The 21391-nt window shown below is 35.5% G+C and overlaps 1 long non-coding RNA gene across 1 annotated transcript; it reads right to left on the minus strand.

Moving 5' to 3' along the window:
• Nucleotides 1-312: 312 nt before the first annotated feature.
• On the minus strand, nt 313-19677 carry LOC130541231 (uncharacterized). The gene is made up of 3 exons (XR_008955273.1): nt 19660-19677; nt 17188-17241; nt 313-930 (listed from the first exon to the last, which is right to left on the minus strand). It is a non-coding gene; the product is annotated as an uncharacterized LOC130541231 (long non-coding RNA).
• Nucleotides 19678-21391: the final 1714 nt, after the last annotated feature.

The raw sequence follows: 21391 nt of genomic DNA on the forward strand, positions 1-21391 counted from the left end.
TTTTCCATTTCTGGTATAGTCTCTTATTCTTCTGCAATAGTCCTTTAGTAATGCCGTCCCTGAAAATAGTCTGAAATTCGGGCACTAAGAGCTGAATGTGATGTTTAATGCCTGCTCATCCCAGTCTTTCTAGCCAATTTATTCTCTATCTGGCTGCATAAATATTGTCCCCTAAAATAATGTATTCATATGAGGTAAATTTTGAATCTCCAGTGATACCTAGGAAAATTATTTTCTCTATATATTGATGACATTTCATTAAAATGTAAAGAATAGCTTCATACACAAATTCATATATAGCACCACAGGGTGAACAATACATAATATCACATATACTTTAATAATATTGTGTATTATTGTAACAATACACAATATCACATACACTTCAGAATTGCAGGGAAGTTTCTAATTAGCTATAAAAAGCTTTGCTTTTGTATTTTTCTTGGTATTGTTCTGAGTACTTACAGTTTTTAAAAAGAGAGAAATAATATACATCTAGGAGATTTTTTTTTTTTTTGCCGTTCCTGAACACATATAAGAAAGAAGGTCATTATATAGGGTAATAATAGACAGAGAATGATGGAAAGACATCCAGGTGGTTCAGCCAGGTGAGGCGAAAGGAGTCATGATTTCTCCTGAGATCTCGAGTCAGTAGAGAGAGGCCTGTAGTACAAGACAGGAACAACTTTGGTGATGTTTTCAAAAGTTTCATTTCTCATGTTAGGGAGATGCTTCTGATGCTTCTTACTGAATCTTCTGGTTTCTGTTAGAACAGCAAATCAGTCTAATTTTGGGACTCAGCTTTAGGAATCCTATTCCAATACCAGATATATTTAGTAATAAAGTCAGTATTTGTTTCTCCATCTGCCTACTCCGTTGTCTCTCTTCTGCTTCCAAACTTGGAAAGGAAAACAAACAAAAAGATTCACACTGCAAAATAGAATTTTACTAAAAATGTACTTTTTTCTGAAAGTGTAAACAGAAAGCCAAGTATACAAGGTGGCAGAAAACACTTTGAAAAACAATAAACCTGTGCGCAAATATGTGGCTGTCTTTACTCATTCAAAGCTACTCTTGCATAATCTGTTTACTGCTCAGTAATCAGCTTGATGCTTTAGTGAGTACAAATTAATAGTAGTTGTTATTACCTGAAGAGGAACCTCAACTTACTTCTCCATGACAGTTGTTTTATTTTTGTGTTTAGCACGGCCATCCTCCCAGCATCTAACCCATCTTTCATAACTTATATTAAATATCCTATTATTAGGCCAGGTGCGGTGGCTCATGCCTGTAATCCCAGCACTTTGGGAAGCCGAGGTGGGTGGATCACGAGATCAGGAGTTCAAGACCAGCCTGGCCAACATGCTAAAACCCTGTCTCTACTAAAAATACAAAAATTAGCTGGGCATGGTGGTGGGCGCCTGTAATCCCAGCTACTCTGGAGACTGAGGCAGGAGAATTGGTTGAACATGGGAGGCGGAGGTTGCAGTGAGCCGAGATCACACCACTGCATTTCAGCCTGGGCCACAGAGGAAGACTGTGTCTCAAAAAAAAAAAAAAAAAAAAAAAAAAAACAAACAAAAACCTAGTATTTCTAAGTACTTTTCTTATCCTCACCCTTCAGCTGAAGATGCATTTTTTTCTATAAAAATCTCCTATTCAATTTTACATTGTTTTTATTTGTTTAAAAATATTTTTCTAGTAAAATATTAATGTCTTGAGGGAATAAAATGAACCCTATTTAGCTTTGAAATATGGCTGGGTGCAGTAGCTCATGCCTGTAATCCCAGCAGTTTGGGAAGCCAAGGTAAGAGGATCAGTTGAGGCCAGAAGTTTGAAACTAGTCTGAGCAACACAGCAAGACCCAGTCTCTACAGTAAATAAAAACTAAAAAATGTAGCTGCGCATGGTAGCATGCGCCTGTGGTCCCAGCTATTTGGGAGGCTGAGGCTAGAGGATTACTTGAGCCCAGGAATTCCAGGCTGGAATGAAATGTGGAGACTTGCTGATGATGAGGACATAGATAAGGTTATTTGGGGGCCCAGAGGCTGGGAAAGGGGCACTCTCACTATTTCTGTATAGATCAAAGAGTATCTCTCGAGTCAGTGAGTGCTGATGGTATCTCAACATTTTTTAAACTTTGGGAAGAAATCAGAAAAGAGCTTTAAGGCAGTATAATGCTCCTCTAGAGAAGAGGCAGCTGTGAGTAGTAAGGTGGGTGCTCAGAACAGGACAGGGGAAGAGCTGCAGCATCCATCTGGAGCAGCCTCGTTTTGTGTAGGCACAAGGGTGGCACTCAGTGAGTCCTTCTGCTTATTCCAGTGCAAGAAAGGGAAAAAGAAGAAGAAACACCTTGAAACACTACTCCACAGCATTATATTTTTCTATGTAGTTTTTATATTTGTGTATTTGATTTCCATAACACACTAGAAGTCACTTTACAACACCTTGAGTAAAGCAAGGTTTCTCAGTTTGTAGTCTGTGTGTGACCATGCAGTGTGATTTACCATGATTTGCCTTATAAATGTTAATGCCTCTCCTTTGACTTTCAAAAATGACTCAATTCAAACAACAAATTGTGTGGTCACCCCTCCATGAACCATCTGTATCATATTGTAGATCAACTAAATCAGAATACATGTGGCCGGTGCTAAGGGCCCAGGACCTGCATTCAACAGAACCGTGCAGCTAATCTCTAGGTAAAGAAGGAATTCTTTAGCTCTAGACTGTCTAAATTCAAAGCACGTATGAATTGTATTACAAAACACTAACTTTTTGAAAGATGTCTATATTTGTGTTGGTATTGAATTTCAAAATCTGTAAGTTGATGTTTTTACATTGTTTACATTTATGTTTTCAAACAGTAATCTAAAGCCTCATATATAAGATTTGGCCTGTTTTGGAATAAAGACTAGATGTCCTCCTATATGGGCAAAGAAATCATTTTAAACAGTTTGGGCATATAAATTTTTCTATAATAACTTATCAGGCCTGTGTATAAAAGAGACCAAGTTATGACTATATAAACATGTAAACACTATTAGACATATTTTAATTTCATTTTAATTGTATAAACAGAAAAAAAAACCAGAAGAATAGGGGTGAGATGTTGATCTTTTGTTCCTCCATTAGTTGTATTTTATCCCCAGTGAAATGAAATTCCTTTGAACTTTTAATTTCCTAAAATAGGATACTGAAACAAGTAAAAGCAAAATATTTTATCCAGCAGGTGTAACTTGTAAAATCAAAACCTAGTGCAATCGGTAAATTTAAAAAATACTCATCAAGAAAAGGCAAACATTCTCTCTTCAGAATAATTTTGAATATGGTCCTGGCCTTCCATCATTTAACTTTCTAGTGCTTTGCTAGCATATGTTTTCTGGTTTTGTTTCCTCTTTCCTCTCCCTTTTCTTGACATTATCCAAAATTTACAGAGCTTCAGATTTTTCAGTATCCAAGTTGGGCTAATTATCATGGTTCAGCATATGGTGTGTTCCAAATGGTATGTAACTGAAGCTGTGTTAATATTTTTTCAGACTACACAGGCCAACAGAGCAGGATTTCCTTCTGCTTTTCTATTGTGAGATTTTATCTTAGGGGTGCTGGGTGGGAGGTATGGGACCAGCAGCAGAGGAAAATTCTTTCTTTTCCTATGGGGTACAAATAGGGAATTCATGGCTCTAAAGAGCGCAGATGGCAAGGGCTATTGAATTTGCCCAGAGAGAGGCTTCACCAGCTGTCTTGTTGTGGGAGGCACTTGGAAAACCTGCCTGACTGGCTAACACTACTAGATCTGCAGAGGAGCTGCTCATATGAAATGCACTGGTCCTGATACATGAGGTTAGGGTGGGAATGCCTCTTCCCTGAGTATATGTAGAAAAACCTAGAAAAGAGAAGAAGTCTGTCCCTAATGCCTTAGCAAAAGGTTCACAGATCCACTAAATGAATAATTACTTAATTAATTCCAAAGAAAAACCAACAGACGAATATAACCATAGCGGTAGCCTCCATTGTATACCGCAAGACATGACACTGAAGAGCCTGATCTCTATACCTGCTGATGAAATACATAACCAAGAGTAGATTTAAATACATTCTATAATCCTTCTAAGAAGCTTCAGCCATGTGAAGCATAAAGATCAAGATGAACAACTAGGACATGTGGTACCTATGGAGCTTAAACAATAAAAGTGAAAAACAAAAATTTTAACCAAAAAAAATGAAATGTCAGAATGATACAATAAAAACACAGAAATTAATTTATAGATCTAAATATATGACTTTCAAATATAAACATGTAACAAATGAGGACAGAAAAAAACATTGCTGAGGACAAATTAAAATTCTAGCATATCATATGAAGAAAACACCTTATAGCAGAGGTCTGAAAAAAGAAAATAATTTCACAAATGAAAACTTATGGATAGATCAAGGAAACCAGTAATGTAAATAATAAAAATTCCAGACAGAAGGGAAAGATAGAGCAAAATAAATTATTAAAATTTTAGTGTTTATTATTATTATAAATAATATACTTTTAACGTGAAAAGTAATTTGAGGTTCAAACTTCAGTGTAGAAAGGGTTTACTGAATCTAAACAGTACTGAAATTTACTGAATCTAAATAGCACTAAAACTAAACAGTACTGATCTAAACAGTACTGGTCTCTATATCCTAGAGACACTTTTGGGCCCCAAGAATAAAAAAAATTATATAAGATTACTTACAGAAAGAACACATTATATGCAAAGAAGCAAGAATCCAGAAAAAAATTACATTTCTCATGTTCAGCACTGCAAGCTTGAAAATGATAAAATAATAAAGACTGCTTAAAGAAAATAAATGCATTTTAAAATATTCTGTACAGCTTAAAACGTGTCATTCTTTGTTGAGGGGAAACCATAGAAGACAAGAATGCACTGCGAATGTACTCTAAGAAAAGGTACACAAATTCATACTATAAAATATATTCTAATTTGTAGTCAATAATAAAAATACTCAATTTTAATTTGATTATACATAGTGAAATATAAATGTATGATGAAAATATGACTTAGACATTTTTATTTCTTTATAAGATTATTTGAAACAGATGAAACATTTTATAACTAGAGCCAAATAACTAAATTATATCAAGTAAACTCAGGGTTTGGAATGGATGTACACTTATCTTAAGTTCTCATCTTGTAGGGAACTGGGTCTGGAAGTATAATGCCTTGCTTTAGAGTGAGAGTGGTATACAGTCATAATTTAATGTTGGTGCATTAATACAGAAATATAATTTAATTATAACTTTGGGGAAAAGGAGAAAATCATCACTAGACTGAATAGACAGCTAAATTAACAAGAATGTGTAAGAAAACAAACAGAATCATGATAAAGCTAAAAAAAGGACAAAATTGGCAAATAAGAAGCAAATAAGAAGCTTCTAAGTGAGAAAGCCTCAATTTTAACCATAAATTGAAAGGAACAAATGTAAGTGTATGTCTTTTCATTAATTATTAGCTGCCTTAAATTTCATATCCTGAGAATGTCAGGATTGATTTAGAAGTAGACTCTGACTAGATCAGCTGTCCTCAAACTTCACATAAGCCAGGTAATTCAGCAGAAAATATAGTGCAAAAAATGTGTAATGTTACTATATTGCAGCAAAAATATCTTCTAATCATATGAATCCTTAAATCCTTAAATAAGCCTACCCCACTACCTCAAATAAAAAGCTGTAAGCATGTGCTTCTGTGTGCCTCTAATGCCTTGAATCCTAGTTTAATACAGGCAGCATAGACACTGAGCTTTGGCCATGACTTTGAGAGCAGTAAAGGATGTACCAGGAAGTTAATCCCATGTGCACCGCTGTCCAGGAATATTCTCACGTGTGCATAATATTACACTGTATTCTTGCTGGTTTGCAGGTAAACTTGGTAATATCCAATATTTTATTACTATTAATTTAAAACCAGCCTTTGTGGCTTGGCCTACATAGAATTGCATTTCTATCCCCTTCTCATATGACACAAATAATGTTGTTGTCAAATCATAACAAATTATTTTATTGTCTTATGAAGTTCATGTTTGTTTGAATTTTCTCAAATATTCACCAAATATTTGCCCACCGTCATTTCTTCATCCCACTCCTTTTGTTGTGTTCAAGGTCCCTTTCCATCTTCCTGAAACACACTGTGTTCATCAGCAATTTCTCCAATAACTTCAGTGTCCTACAACAATATTTACTTTTCTAATTCCTGAACCTGGGTCATTCGGGGCATCTTTGCTTCAGAGTGTGAATGAGATGGGTTTTACTCTGTGTTTCTGGTCAAGTATGTTCCATATGTATCATTACTGGGCCCAGGTTAAAGGAGCAGAAAACCTGGAGCTTATATGCTTCATGGTGTTAGCAGGAGCATGAGAGGCAAGCCAAACCACACAAGAACATTTAAAACCTCTGCTTGCATTATGTCACTTGTCATTGGCCAAAGCGAGTCACATGGGTAACCTCAAAGTTCCTGGGCAGGGAAGGGTATCTCACCTGTAGTGGAGGAAACTGCAATATAATTTTATAACAGAGAGAGGTTGAAGCATTGATAATAATATGCTTACCAGGCACATTTAGGATTGTAATAAAGTTTTGGGAGTAGGAAACTGGCCTATGTCTAAAAATTGTTTTGGAGTTTTCAATATTATATAGCTATAGAACTACAGGGTAACAGATACTTTTCTTCAAGATATTCATTTTATTTTATTCTCTTCTTTTTCTTTTCCTCTTCCCTCCCCCTACAAGCCCTCCTCTCCCCTCCTCTTCCCTCGCCTTCCTTTACATCTCTTCATCACTTCCGTCCTTCTTTCATTCCTTTTTTCCTTCCTTCCTTTTCTTTCCTTTTTCTATTTCTTTCCAGGCTTCTATTGTTTCTTTTGAGAAATTAAATGACATTCAATTTGTTCTTGTATGAGTAAACATTCCCTTCTCTTTAGTTGCTATGAGTGTTTTGTATTTTTTTTAATTGTATTATGCAGTTTTATTATAATGTATCCATGTGTGGATTTGTTTAAATTTAACTTCTTGACTCTCACTGTGTTTTTTGATTCTGAAGATTAGTGTCTTTATCAACTTTTGAAAAAAAAATCAAAGTCACTATGTTTTCAAATATTGCCTCTTTTATTTTTGGCTCCTTCTATTATAACCACTTAAAACCCTTTTTAATTAAATATTTAGAACTTTTCATTTCTGTAATTTCCTCAGATCTATCATCCTGTTTACATCACAATTTTCTATTTTCTCTTTGACTTACTCATTGATAACACATATATGCTATTTTTCAGAGTAAATCATATCACAAGATATGTGAGAGGCCTAGTGTTTCACAGTACCTGGTTTGATGTCTTATTTAATGTATTTAAATAATTTAACATACTCATTTAATGTGCTGTTTCATTTGTTAAGGATCAGTTCATGTTTGGGGGTTTCTAATTCTTCTACATGTGTCTGTTTTCTCTTGTTCCAGGTAGATTGCTTCTCGGTGAACGGGTTTGTAATTTTTAAAGTACACATTCAACTTTTGAGTGGCTTCTTATATCTATTTAATTCTTTGTGACTTGGGTGAGAAATGTGATCATCCAAAATAGCATGACATTTGCTTCTGCCAGAGCCCTTGGAGTTTTACCACCCTAGACCTGACTTTTAAAGGTAGAATCTTGGAAAGGGAAGAATTTGACTATTCCTCCAGAGTAATGCAATCTCCATGTTAGTGCAGGACTCAGAACCTGATTTTTTAAATTGCACAGGAGAATTTCATTCTTCTTCTTTGAGACCTGGAAGAAATGAAAAGAGTAGTACCTGCTTATCCACAGCTTTGCTTTCTGTTTTAGGCACCTGTAGTTAACCAGTCTAAAATTATTAAATGAAAAATTCCAGAAACAATTCATAAGTTTTAAAATGTGTGCTATTCTGAGTAACATCATGAACTCTCATGCCGTTCTGCTCTGTCCTACCGAGGACATGAATCATCCCTTTGTCCAACATATTCATGCTGTAGACACTACCCACTTGTTACGCATCAACATTGTCTCTTCTCGACATCCAACCATTGATGTTGTCATTGCTAGATGATCCAGAATAACCCAGAGCAGATGACCCTCTTTCCAACATATTATCAGGTCAGTAGTCACCTAACTCTGTGTCACAGTGCCTATGAATTTCACCTGACTTCATCTCATCCCACAGGCATTTTATCATCTCACATCATCGTAAGAAGAAAGGCGATTATGGTACAATAGATATTTTAAAAGAGGGTGAGAGAACTCATTCACATAACTTTCATTACAGTATATTGTTATAATTCTATTTTATTATTGGTTACTTTTGTTAATCTCTTACAGTGCCTAATGTATACATTAAACTTTATCATACATGTTTAGGAAAAACATAGTATGTACAGAGTTCAGTACCACCTACAGTTTTAGGCATCCACTGGGGGTGTTGAAATCCCCTGTGGTTAAGGAGAGTATACTATAGTCCAGAATTTTTCCAATGATGCAGATTTGTTTTTAGTCTACCTATTTACTGTGAGCTCAGACCTAATAGGGTCCCAAGGACATTGTTTTTCTCTCAATTCCTTACTTACAAGGACTGATTCCTCCTCTAACACCCAGATCAGTTCCGGAGTGAATTTATGTATCCACTACTATACTATTCAGTTCACATTGTTTCTAGTTAGGGTGATTGGGGATTTCTTACTTGCAAGCTCAGCAGGGTACTGAAATGATTATAACTGGACAAGGCATACTTTATCCATTATTTCTAAATGTCTGTGGCAGGATGGTTTTAAGATTAATCTTAATATACCAAATATTCAGAATTGGAAAATAGAATATCTTCAATGTAAAGCTATTTATACTGGCAACAAATAACATATTTTACCTCTTTTAGCTACAAAATGGTATGTGTATGTATATGTGTGTGTGCACATGTGTGCACACCTTCACATAGAAAAGCTTAATATAAAATAAAAAACTATATTATATACCACATTCTGATTGTATCTAATAAAACCAGAAATATTTAACTAAGCCTTTATTTTTTAAGATGGATTAGTAGGAACATTGGGTGAAAATTCTCCTCAGAAAGAAGATAAAAGTTACTGGGGAATGCACATGTTCCAAATGGAAAACTGAGGAAAGAGAGCCAGGACCTGTCAGAGCGCCTATGGGAAGAAGCTGAAGTGCAGAAAAAGAAAGCAAGAGTATGACAGTGACTGATCTCCAAGGAATGTGGAGCCCAGAAGGAAGGGAAGGTGGGGTGTTTCTCTGCTTCCCTTACCCCTTTGACTGTCTGCTAACTGCCAAACTGTTGGGGATCCCCTCTGCCCTCATGACCCTGGGCAACACTGTCATTCGCAATTTGGGAGTTCCCAGTGACAGAGAAACAGCTGGCCAGTACTCATAGTTATGTCCACACTCCTCAGGCCTGCACTAAAACAGCAAACACCATATTGTTTGCGTGCCACCTGTGGCGGACCTCTACTCTGCTTTGCCCTTGAGTCATGGCATCATGAGACCCCCCTTCACACACCCAAACATACACCACAACCTGTTCTAACTTTGGCAATCACAGGAGATCGGCAGGTCCCCAGGAAACTGCAAACTCCCAAACGTAACCCTCGGTGTGGGCCACCCCTAAGAGAGCTGGAAACACAGCCTGACAAGCCTTCCTTGGGGACAAAGGAGAGACAAGTGCACTGCCAATCACTAAAGAGGGTGGCACCGCCAGCCAAGAATGGACACAGAGGGGTCATCTCCCCCAACCAGTGCACTGTTGTGAACACAGTAGAGGTTTTCCCTGCTGGGGGCCAATACGTGGAGAAAGTACTTTTCATGCTTTTTGTGGTAGTTCCACCTCCATCAAAAGTGAGCCTGCACTGCTTGGACTTGCACAAAGGGTGGAGTCCAACTCCCACTCCCTACACAGAGTGGCAGCCTCCCAGCAAAGGATGGCGGGCAAACCACAGAGTTGTCCACCCTGCACTGGGGAAAGAGGCTCCAACCTGAACCCATGTTGGTGGTAGCCAAGGAGAAACGTGTGTCCATGGGCTGAAGCTACACTGTGGCCAGGAGCCGAAGGATAAAGTCTATTTGAACTAAAGGTCATGGGCCCTGCACCAGGGATGCAATTAGGTTCCTGCCTGCTCAGGATGAGGAACTGGTGCACACCCACTAACTCTTTCCCCTGAAACTTCAGTGCACCCCAACATGATCCCCCCTTGCAACCCTTCTCCCACTGTCAGGAAGGGTGTGACCAATGATCATCAGTCTACACAAAGGAGAGCTGGCTCTTACTCTAGAGTGCCAATTACCGGAGACTGAAGCCTGAATTGCAATGCCAAATGAAAAAAAAAACCTGCTGCCAAAATGGCATAGTGTTAGTGCATGAGACAAGCTTGCTAAAACATCCCCACGCTCAGCCCCTCAAGAGACAGAGTGTCAGCTTAAATGTCCAATACACCACTACAACAAGAAGCATCTGAGAAAGCCACCACACAGAAACTATCCATAAGGAACCCATACAGAGCCTTGGGCTCCCTGAAAGCACTCAGAAACAAATAAACAAAATTAAAGGATTATACACAGCATTCAACGCAGCCACACCCTGAAGAAAACAATAAATAAAATAATCCCATCCAAATGATAATAAAATTAAAAATAAGAAGTAATAGCTCCCTCAGATAAGAATCAGTGCAAGAACTCTGGCAGTACAAAAAGACAGAGTGTCTCAACACCTCTATATGAACATAACTCTCTAGCAATGGTTACTAACCTAAAGCAAACTCTGAAAAGACAGATAAAGAATTCAAAATATGGATTGTAAGGAAATTCAATGAGATCCAAGACAGAGTTGAAAATCAACACAAAGAAACCAGAAAAACAATTCAGAATATGAAAGCTGAGATAGCTATACTTTAAACATACATATATAATATATACTTATATATATAACTGTATAACATATATAACTGTATTATAAATATACTTATGTATATAACGTATATGACTGTATATATGACATATATAATATATAACTTCTCAAATTGAAAAATTCACTAAAATATTTCAATAAACAGTTGAAAGCATTAACAATAGACTAGACCGAGAAGACTTTCAGAGCTTGAATAGCATTCTTTTGAATTAACACAGTCAGACAAAAATTTTTTTTTAATTCTAGAATTGAACAAAATCTTTAAGAAATATGCAACTATGTACAGTGACAAAACCTATGACTTATTGGCATTCTTAAGAGAGAAGAATAAAAAGTAAGCTGCTTAGAAAACATATTTGAGGAAATAATTTAGGAAAGTTTGCCTAACCTTGCTAGAGAAGTCAATATCTAGATACAAGAGATTCAGAAAACACACGCTAAATGATATACAAAACAACCTTCACCAAGTTATATAGTCATCACACTATCCAAGGTCAACACACACACAAACACACACACACACACACACACAAATCTTAAAGGCAGCTAGAGAAAAGAACCAAATTACCTCTCATATAAAGGTAATCCCATAAGACTAACAGCACACTTCTCAGCAGAAACCTTACAGGCCAGAAGAGATTGGGGGCCTATTTTAGTCTTCTTAACACAAAACAAAGTCAACCAAGACTATTAGATAAAACAGACTTTAAACCAACAACAGTAGAAAAAGGCAAAGAAGGGCATTACATAGTGATAAAGGAAATAAACAAGAAGATTTAACTTCCCTAAATGCATAGGCACTGATCACCAGAGCACACATATTTATGAAACAAATAGTACTAGACCTAAGAAGAGGTAGACAGCTATACAATAGCAGTGGGGGACTTCGACAGCCCACTCACAGCACTAGACAGATAAAGGCAGAAAACCAACAAAGAAACTCAGGACTCAAATTGGACTCTTGATCTTTTTCTTATCTGTTCATGAAAAATTCTCCAAAATTTGTCATAAGCTTGGCCATGAAGAAAATATCAATAAAGTCAAACGAAATGAAATCATATCAAGCATCTCCTCAGACCGCAGTTAAATAAAATTAGATGTCAATAACAAGAGGAGCCCTCAAAAACACAGAAGTCCCGTGGAAACTAAAAAACTTTCTTCTAAATGACTTTTGGGTAAATAATAAATTAAAGCAGAAATTTAAAAATGGAAACAAGTGAAAATAGAGACACAATATACCCAAACTTCTGGAATACAGCAAAAGTGTGTTAAGAGGAAAGTTTATAGTGCTAAATGATTACATGGAAAGCATAGAAAGATCTAAAATTAATAATATAACATCACACCTAAAGGAACTAGAAAAATAAGAACAAACCCAAAGCCAACAGAAAAAAACAGAAACAAAGATTAAAGTATAAATAAATGAAATTGAGATTTTAAAAAATCATACAAAGGATCGGTGAAATGAAAAGTTGGTTCTTTGAATGGATAACGGAAATTGATAGACTGTGAGCTAGATTAACCAATAAATCAAAAAAATAAGATTCAAACAAGTGCAATGAGTGGTATTTTTGATAACGCAGAAATAAAAAAGATCCTCAGGAGACTACCATGAACATCTCTATGCACACAGACTAGAAAATCTAGAGGAAATGGATAATTCCTGGAAGCATATAGTCTCCCAAGATTGAACCAGGAAGAAATTGAAATCCTGAACAGACCAATGATGAGTTATGAAATTGAATCAGTAATAAAAAAAAATCTATCAAGAACAACAGCAAAAAAGCCCATGATCAGATGGATTCGTAGCCAAATTCTACTAGATGTATAAAGATGATCTGGTACTAGTATTACTGAAAATATTTTAAAAAATTAAAGATAAGGGATTCCTCTTTAATTAATTCCATAAGACCAGTATCATCCTGATACAAAAATCTGGCAAGAACACAATAGGAAACTACAGGCCAATACCCCTGATGAACATAGATGCCAAAATCTTCAGCAAAATGCTAGCAAACAGGATCCAGCAGCACGACAAAAAATATAATCCATTCCAATCAATTGAAGGACTTCATTGCAGGGATGCAAGAATCGTTTAATATATGGAAATAAATGTGATTTGCCACATAAACATAATTAAAAACAAAAACCATATGATTACCTCGAGAGATGCAGAAAAATCTTTTGATAAAACCCAACATCCCATCATGATAAAAACCTTCAACAAACTAGGCATCAAAGAAACATACCTAAAAATAATAAGAGCTCTATATGTCGAACCCACAGCCGACGTCACACTTAATGGGGAAAAGTTGAAAGAATTCTTCCTAAGAACTGGAATAAGACGAGGATGTCCACTCACACCACTCGTATTCAACATAGTACTGAAAGCCCTAGCCAGGTCAGTTCAGCAAAATAAAGAAATACAAGGCATCCAAATAGGAAAAGAAGAAGTCAAATTACCTCTGTTTGCTGATGACATGGCCATATACTTAGTAAACCCAAAGATTCCTCCAAAAGACTCTTAGACCTGATAAATGACTTCAGTAGAATTTCATGATACATATTAATGCACAAAATCACTTGCATTTCTGTATACCAACAATGCTCAAGCGGAGAGCCAAATTAGGAACTCAGTCTCGTTTATAATTGCCACACACACAAATAAAATAGCTAGGAATATATTTAACCAAGGAGGTGAAATACCTTTACAAGGAAAATTACAAAACACCAATTAAATAAGTTTCAGATGACACAAACAAATGGTAGTACATTCCGTGTTCATGGAAAGGAAGAATCAATATCATTAAAACGACTATACTGCTGAAGCAATCTAAAGATTCAATACAATTCTTATCAAATTCCTATGATCATTTTTCACTGAATTAGAAAAATAAATTCTAAAATTAATGTGGAATCAAAAAAAAAAAAACCCAAATAGGCAAAGTAATTTTCAGCAAAAAGAACAGAGCTGGAGATATCATATTACCCAAACTCAAATTATACTACAAAGCTATAGTAACCAAAATAGCCTGGTACTGGTACAAAAATAGACACATAGATCAATGGAACAGAATTGAGAATCCAGAAATAATGCCACACATTTACAACTAACTGATTTCTGAAAAAGGCAACAAAAATAAACAATGAGGAAAGGACACCCTAATCAATAAATGGTGTTAGGAAAATTGGCTAACCCACATGCAGAAGAATGAAACTGGACCTCTCCCTCTCACCATGTGCAAAAATTAACTCAAGATGAATTAAAGATTTAAATGTAAGACCTGTAGTTATAAAAATCCTAGAAGAAAACCTACAAGAAACTGTTCTGAATATTAGCCTGGGCAAAGAATTTATGACTAAGACCACAAAAGCAAATGCAACAAGACCAAAAATAGACAAAGGGGACTTAGTTAAACTAAAGAGCTTCTGCACAGCAAGAGAAACAATCAACAGAATAAACAGACAACATACAGAATGGGAGAACATTTTTGCAAATGCATTCAACAAAGGACTAATATCCAGAATCTAAAAGTAAAGGCTTGAAAAAAATATTTTTAAGTAAAAAAATTAAAGGGTAAATAGTTTACTTATACAAAAATTCTTCTACATATTTAAAAGAAACTTCCTAGTAGAAACTTAGCAAAAGGTATGAACAGTCAAGACAATAAAGGGTGAAAATGAGTCATCAATAAATACTTTATATATTTGCTCAGGCTTCCTAGCACTCAAGGAAATGAAAATAAACCCAACTAGGTACTATTTTTTTTTTTCTCATCAGTTCAAATACATTTCAAAACAAAAATTAAGTTCACTACTGGTGTGCATACAAGCACTTTCGTATATTGCTGATGGTAGTAAGTACCTGAGGGAAACGAAGGTAGTAGCAACTGGTACTTTTAAAAATACACATATTCTTCACCATGTACTCCTACTTTATTTAACCTATCCTATGTTTAAAACACTAAGATATAATGCTTACAATGTAAGGTATTCAGGTGATGGATACCCTAAAAGCCCAGACTTGACCATTATGCATGTATCAAAATTGCATGTGTAATCCATAAATTTAAACAAATAAATAATAACTCACTAAGATGTAAGTACCCACATACAGGGGGTTGGTTATTGCACCATTACTTACATTTGTTAAATCTGAAACACTTCCATTAACATGAACATAGTTATATAATTAATGGTGTACAATTGGTTTTTTGTCAATTAAAATAGTTATTTCTGGTAGAAACATTTTCTAGAAAAATAAAATGGCTATTTGTTGTTAGACTAGATGCAGAGAGAAAGAACAGTCTTGTTAAAGGTCCCTAGATCCTCACAATAGGATTTTACGCAACTATTAAAAGGAGAATATATGCGTCTTTTCCTAGAGGTTGCTCATGACAAATCATTAAATTAAAAAATAGAATTACACTTTCTTAAAACATATATATATATTTGTGTGTGTGCAATGTGTGCACATACATATTTCCACATACTCAAAGGTTTTCTGTATCTTATTTTTGCCCTGTATTATTTATGTAAGCAATTAAGCTTCCAATTAGCTGGCCTAATATAAGAGGTAGATATGAGCTATTGGGGAGGAATGTAAAATAGAGGATGAAGAAAAGCAATCTATGATAAAATAATGCCAAATCCTTCAATGTAAGGGCATTCTAATAGAGAAAATCATCAGGTAACTCAAAGACAGAACAGAAGGCTTTTGATTATCTAAGTTGTCTTGTTAATTACAGTTAGTCTAAAATTCCCTTTGGCTGTTACAAAAAGCATTAAAATTCTTTTCTTTTTTTTTTTCTTTTCTTTTTTTTTTGAGACAGAGTCTTGCTCTGTTACCCAGGCTGTAGTGCAGTGGTGCGATCTCGGCTCACTGCAACCTCTGCCTCCCGGGTCCAGGTGATTCTCATGCCTCAGCCTCCTGAGTAGCTGGATTACAGGTGTGCACCACAACACCCAGCTAATTTTTGTATTTTTAGTAAAGACAGGGTTTCACCATGTTGGTCAGGCTGGTCTCGAACTCCTGACCTCATGATCCACCAGCCTCAGCCTCCCAAAGTGCTGGGATTACAGGCATGAGCCACCGTGCTCGGCCCACATTTCTTTTTCTGTCTAAGAAAGTATAATACAAAATCTATAATATTTGGTGAGTTTCTTATGATCTCATAGTGATAGGGCTTATGTTTGTAAACATCAATTTTTATAGGCTGTTACAGCTATAGATATAAGTGTGAAGGAACTTGGATTAAATGCATCTGAACCTTATATGCCATAACTGAGGTTACCCTGGGTCTTGAATTTTTTGCAGTCCAGAGAGTTAAAGGCTCTCACAGTGTTGGATGGTTGTCAATAGAGTTGCATATCACAATAACTAGAAAACTTAAAAAAAAAAATCTAAATATTCAGGCCTTGATCTCTTTGTCCTGAATTAGATACACTTAGATATGTGGAACTCTGGTGATATGTTTTTCCAAACTCTTCTGTGAGGTGTGCTTCATTTATTAAGAACAGCTAATCTTTTCAATTACTTCCAATCTATAGAAAATTCCGTCTTAAATGTACTGAAAATGAGGCAAAGACAGTTTTTTGATTTCTAATCTGCTTAATCTAATCTAATAATGCATTCTTGGTATTTTGCTTTTATTTGAAACTTTAGGTACCTAGATTCTGAGTTTTATGAGTCAATAAGTTAAGTGTTGTTTTCTAAGTCGGTGCATTTTCAGTGATGTGGCATCGCACTTCCAGATGAAGTTTAAACATTCCCATCCTACATCTTCAGCTTCAACGTGAACAACCATCTCCCCTGTTTGAGGTTCCCACTATTAGCTGTTTAATCTTTTTCTCTTTCCCCTCTGAGGCATTGTACAGAATGCTGTATAATCCCTCCCTCAATTCTCACACACCCTACTTTTTATAACTAATTCCTGCTCATGCTTCAGATCTCTATTGAATGTTGCTTCCTAAAAGAGGTCTTCCCTGTCCTCTAGGTCTAAGTATGTCCTCCTGCTTCCCATAGCAATTTCATTTTCTCTGCATCATATTACACTTCAGTGATACAGAAATACATAAATTTGAGTGCTTATTGTACAGTAATCGATCAGACTTTTTTTTATATACCAGTGGTTTCTACTTCTCAATCAATCAATAAAAATCAGTAAAATATTTATGAATACATTTCACTATTATAGTGATATCTTAGGATGCTGTCTCACCTTAACAGATTATGTAACTTGACATGTATTTTAGTGACAGGTAGGTATATTTCTCTAGGAGAGAAAAATAAAAGTTAGTATGGAATTTTTTTTTTACTTGAAATCTAATACATGTTTTATCCAGAGAGTTGATCATAATTCCTGGGATATAACAAAGTCAACAGCAGCGGCAGCAGACTTACCTGCATCATGTGCCCACACCCAGCTCATGGCCCTAATCTAACTTTTCTAAAATTCTATAGCAATATCTCACCATGTATTCTTTAGGCCCCTACTCATTTGGACTAATTTTTGGTGCCCAAACATACCTTTCACTTTTTTTCCTTTCAAACATGTATTCATGCAAATCCATCTGGAATCTGTCTTCCCAGAACCCTCCTCAACACCTTCCAGACCTAATTGCCTTCCTCTACCTAGGCCTATTTGGGTTTGTTAATGCCAAGGACAGTACCAGGCCCTTATTCAACACTTTATATACCTCAGCACACAATAGATCAGTAGAAATGTAGAAAGTCAAACCCTCTAAGTTACATTCCAGAAAAGTAGCATTCATAATGTTTTTTTTTCTGATTGTTTGCAATTTGCTAAATCAACAAAGTACTTTGTGTCTCTCCTTTTACTCCTATGTGCCAAACTAGAATTTTCTTGACTTTTCCTTACCTCTCCATAGCCTGGCATAGCCTATCACAGTATCTTGCAAATAATAGTATTTCATTATGTAATCAAATGCAAATATTTTGATAGAGAAAGATATTGCTCTTCGGTAAATGATCCTTTCCTTGTGTATGGAATAAATTACTATATTTATGGAAAGTGTGAGAGCAATATGAATTCTGTTTAGAAAACCATGAGTTCTTCCAGAGTACCAAAGCCTGTTGGGGCCTACAGAGATAATGTTTCTAAATAAGAATCAATTTCCTAGTTATACAAGAGAGGTGCAAGAAAAAATATTAGTACAATGACAGACCTGAGTGGAAAAATGTAAAGTAAGTATAATTCAGTTTGAACAGTTATTTTTGTGTCTAAAGTTTTTTAAAAGTCAAGAATTGCCATGAGGTTCTTTAAAAATATAGATAGTACCCACATGTTTTTTTTTTTAATTGTAGATTGTGACTGGGTACAGTGGCTCATGCCTGTAATCCCAATGCTTTGGGAGGCTGAAGCAGGAAGATCAGTTGAGGCCAGGAGTTCAAGACCAGCCTGGATCACATAGCAAGACCCCATCTCTACAACACACACACACACACACACACACACACACACACACAGAGTAGATACTTGGGTTTGCACCTCGGCAAAGACTTTTAAAACAGCTCAGAAAATTATCCTACTAGCCAATGTATCCTTTTTCTGAAGAACAGACAAGTAAAAACTATAATAGTAATTAAACGATCTTAAGAAAATGAACATAAATGGCACCCAGAAATATGAAAGATTAAACAAGCATACCTTCCAATTGCAGAATTATGACTTACTGGCTGAGTCTACATGAAACCAAAAATACTTGTTTAAATGTGAAAAAAAAAAATTCAACCGATTATCTAAGTACGTTGTTCTCAAGATGCTATAAGACTGGTTTAGTTTTGGTTGAAATTACCTTATTTGATATTATGTAAACAGGCTAAATGCCATACGAACACACAATAAATAAATATTTTCAAGTTAAAATTAAAGGTGGGAAGGCATATAGTGTCAGATGATGATGACTGAGATTCAGAGATAAAAATATTATAGGATACTAGGCAAATAGGAAGAAACTTAAAATGAGTAGTGTATGGTAAACGCAAAGTACACTGACAATAAAGGAGGAGGCAGACAATTTCATAGATTATTACATAAAAGAACATATAAGAACTTATCATGAAGTTGTATTGACTTGTCAAAGCAAATGTTATTAACAATATAGTTATTTGATTTCCCTAAGACTTGAAATGTTTAACATTATAACCCATGTTTCCTCTTCATAATGGTCAACTATTTAGGAGCTTATATTGACCTAGGTGGATTTTCTTTGGTGTTTTGTTTTGTTTTGTTTTGTTTTGTTTTGTTTGTTTGAGATAGAGTCTCGCCCTGTCACCCAGGTTGGAGTGCAATGGTGTGATCTCAGCTCACTGCAACCTGCAACCTCCGCCTCCCAGGTTCAAGAGATTCTCCTGCCTCAGCCTCCCTAGTGGCTGGGATTACAGGCATGTGCCACCATGCCTGGTGAATTTTTTTTTTTTTATCTTTAGTAGAGACAGGGTTTCACCATGTTGGCCAGGCTGGTCTCAAACTCCTGACCTCATGATCCAACCGCCTCAGCCTCCCAAAGTGCTGGGATTACAGGCGTGAGCCACCACACCCAGCCCCAAATGGATTTTCTGATATTTTACTTTCATGCCTTCTCTGAGTGGTATTCTAAATCTTTTGTGCCTAATGGTCTGAAATTATTTTTACTACTTCATTTTTTAAAGATTAGAAAAGAATACCTACAACATGGTTACAAATCAGTATGTCCTTGGGAATGAACCAAAATTGATAAGCAGAAGTCTGAAGTAAACAACACTGCTCTTAGGCGTTCTACATTCTCTTTGTTTATGACCTTTACGGAAAATGGCCACTGATTCTACTGTCAATGCTTTCAACCATATTAAGTTGCTTGGTAGAAAAAGAAATCCTGGTTTTTGAATTTTCAAAAAAAAATTCTTATTGGAGATATAATATGATATTTTTAACCAAAGTGCTAGGAAGTAGGTATAAAATAAAGTCAAGGCTCAGAGGCAAAGAAACCTGAGGTCAAGGCTCATATTAACCTTTTACTAGCTTCATGGCTGGGAAAATTAATAACTTCTTAATATTCAGTTTTATTTTTGATAAAATATCACTAACAATCCTTGCTTTACAGTGATATTATGATTAAGATAATGCATAATAGAGAATAAAATTGTGCCTGACACATGGTAGCTAATTAAAAAACAGTGTTTTTTAGTAATGTTAATAACAGATACTATTTCAAGAAGTGTTTAGTGAGTTTTATCCTATGTAACAAGGACTGGTAGAAGCTACCTGGGATCTTGCATTCAAAACAATACTGACATGTCTACCCTCAGAGATTCACCAGGGTCCATAAAGGGTATGGCAATATGCATATAATACATGTTTTATTTTTGTTAAAAAAGTTGTTTGGCTTGCCCAAGGTGACACAGCACCGTCATAATTAGAATTTAGTTCTCCTGGCTTTGGATTTTGTAGAAGTTCAGGATGGAATGTTATTTTTGTTGAGACAAATAGTTTATCAATGTAAGTGGAAATGATGGACATATAAGAAGCAATTGGTATTGCATATCTGAAGATAGGTGAGTGCATGTGACTATCAGTCAGACCTAAAATAAGACAGTGTATCTACTACAGATGGAGTTTAAAGTCTATTAGAGCAAATAACATTGCTATAAATCTTTGTAAAGACAAGACATTGTTATAGTTATGTATTTCTACAGATACCAATTTCAAAAAATATTTGAAGCAATGTGTTTAAGTCAAGGGAACTGGCCAGACCCTGAAATGATTTCACATATTACAGTTGAACTCTGCTGTGAATAAGAGTAAAATAAATACATTATCCTGTTTTTTCATCTAACTTTAGTTTTGCAATTGGACTGGTTCATTGTTAGCATCTGTAGGCTAACTTAGAATTTTTTCAAAAGCATAAATTTGATTCATAAAGGCTGAGGCTTATAGTTATATCTTTAATCATCCATGGAATGTCACACCGTTAGAGGCCTGAGGCGATGCAACATTAATTCAGCAAATATTTATTGTGTGTCAGCCTGTGTGCTAGGCAGAGTTCTATGTACATGGAATATAGTAATGAACAAAATTGAGAAAGAACTTCACTGTGGAGCTTATATTTTGGAGTAAGGGCAGATAATGAAATTAAATATAATAGAGAAATTTAATATATATTAAATATAATAATTTATATATAATTAAATAGAGAATTAAATTGAGTGTAATAGAGAAGTAAATTACACAATATATTAGAAGGTAGTTAGGTGTTATTTTAAAAATAAAAAAACAGAATAAGGGGAAAGAGAGTTGAATAAGGGCGAGTAAGTTTCAGCGTTAAATAAAGTGGTAATTGGGTAGAGAGATTTGAAGGAAAATTTTATAGATATGAGGAATTAGCCACTGTATGTATCTTGACAAACTTTCCCTCTTGGAAGAA

Source organism: Pan paniscus, chromosome 12 (assembly GCF_029289425.2).
Source record: "Pan paniscus chromosome 12, NHGRI_mPanPan1-v2.0_pri, whole genome shotgun sequence".
In the NCBI taxonomy this organism is placed as follows: Eukaryota; Metazoa; Chordata; class Mammalia; order Primates; family Hominidae; genus Pan; species Pan paniscus.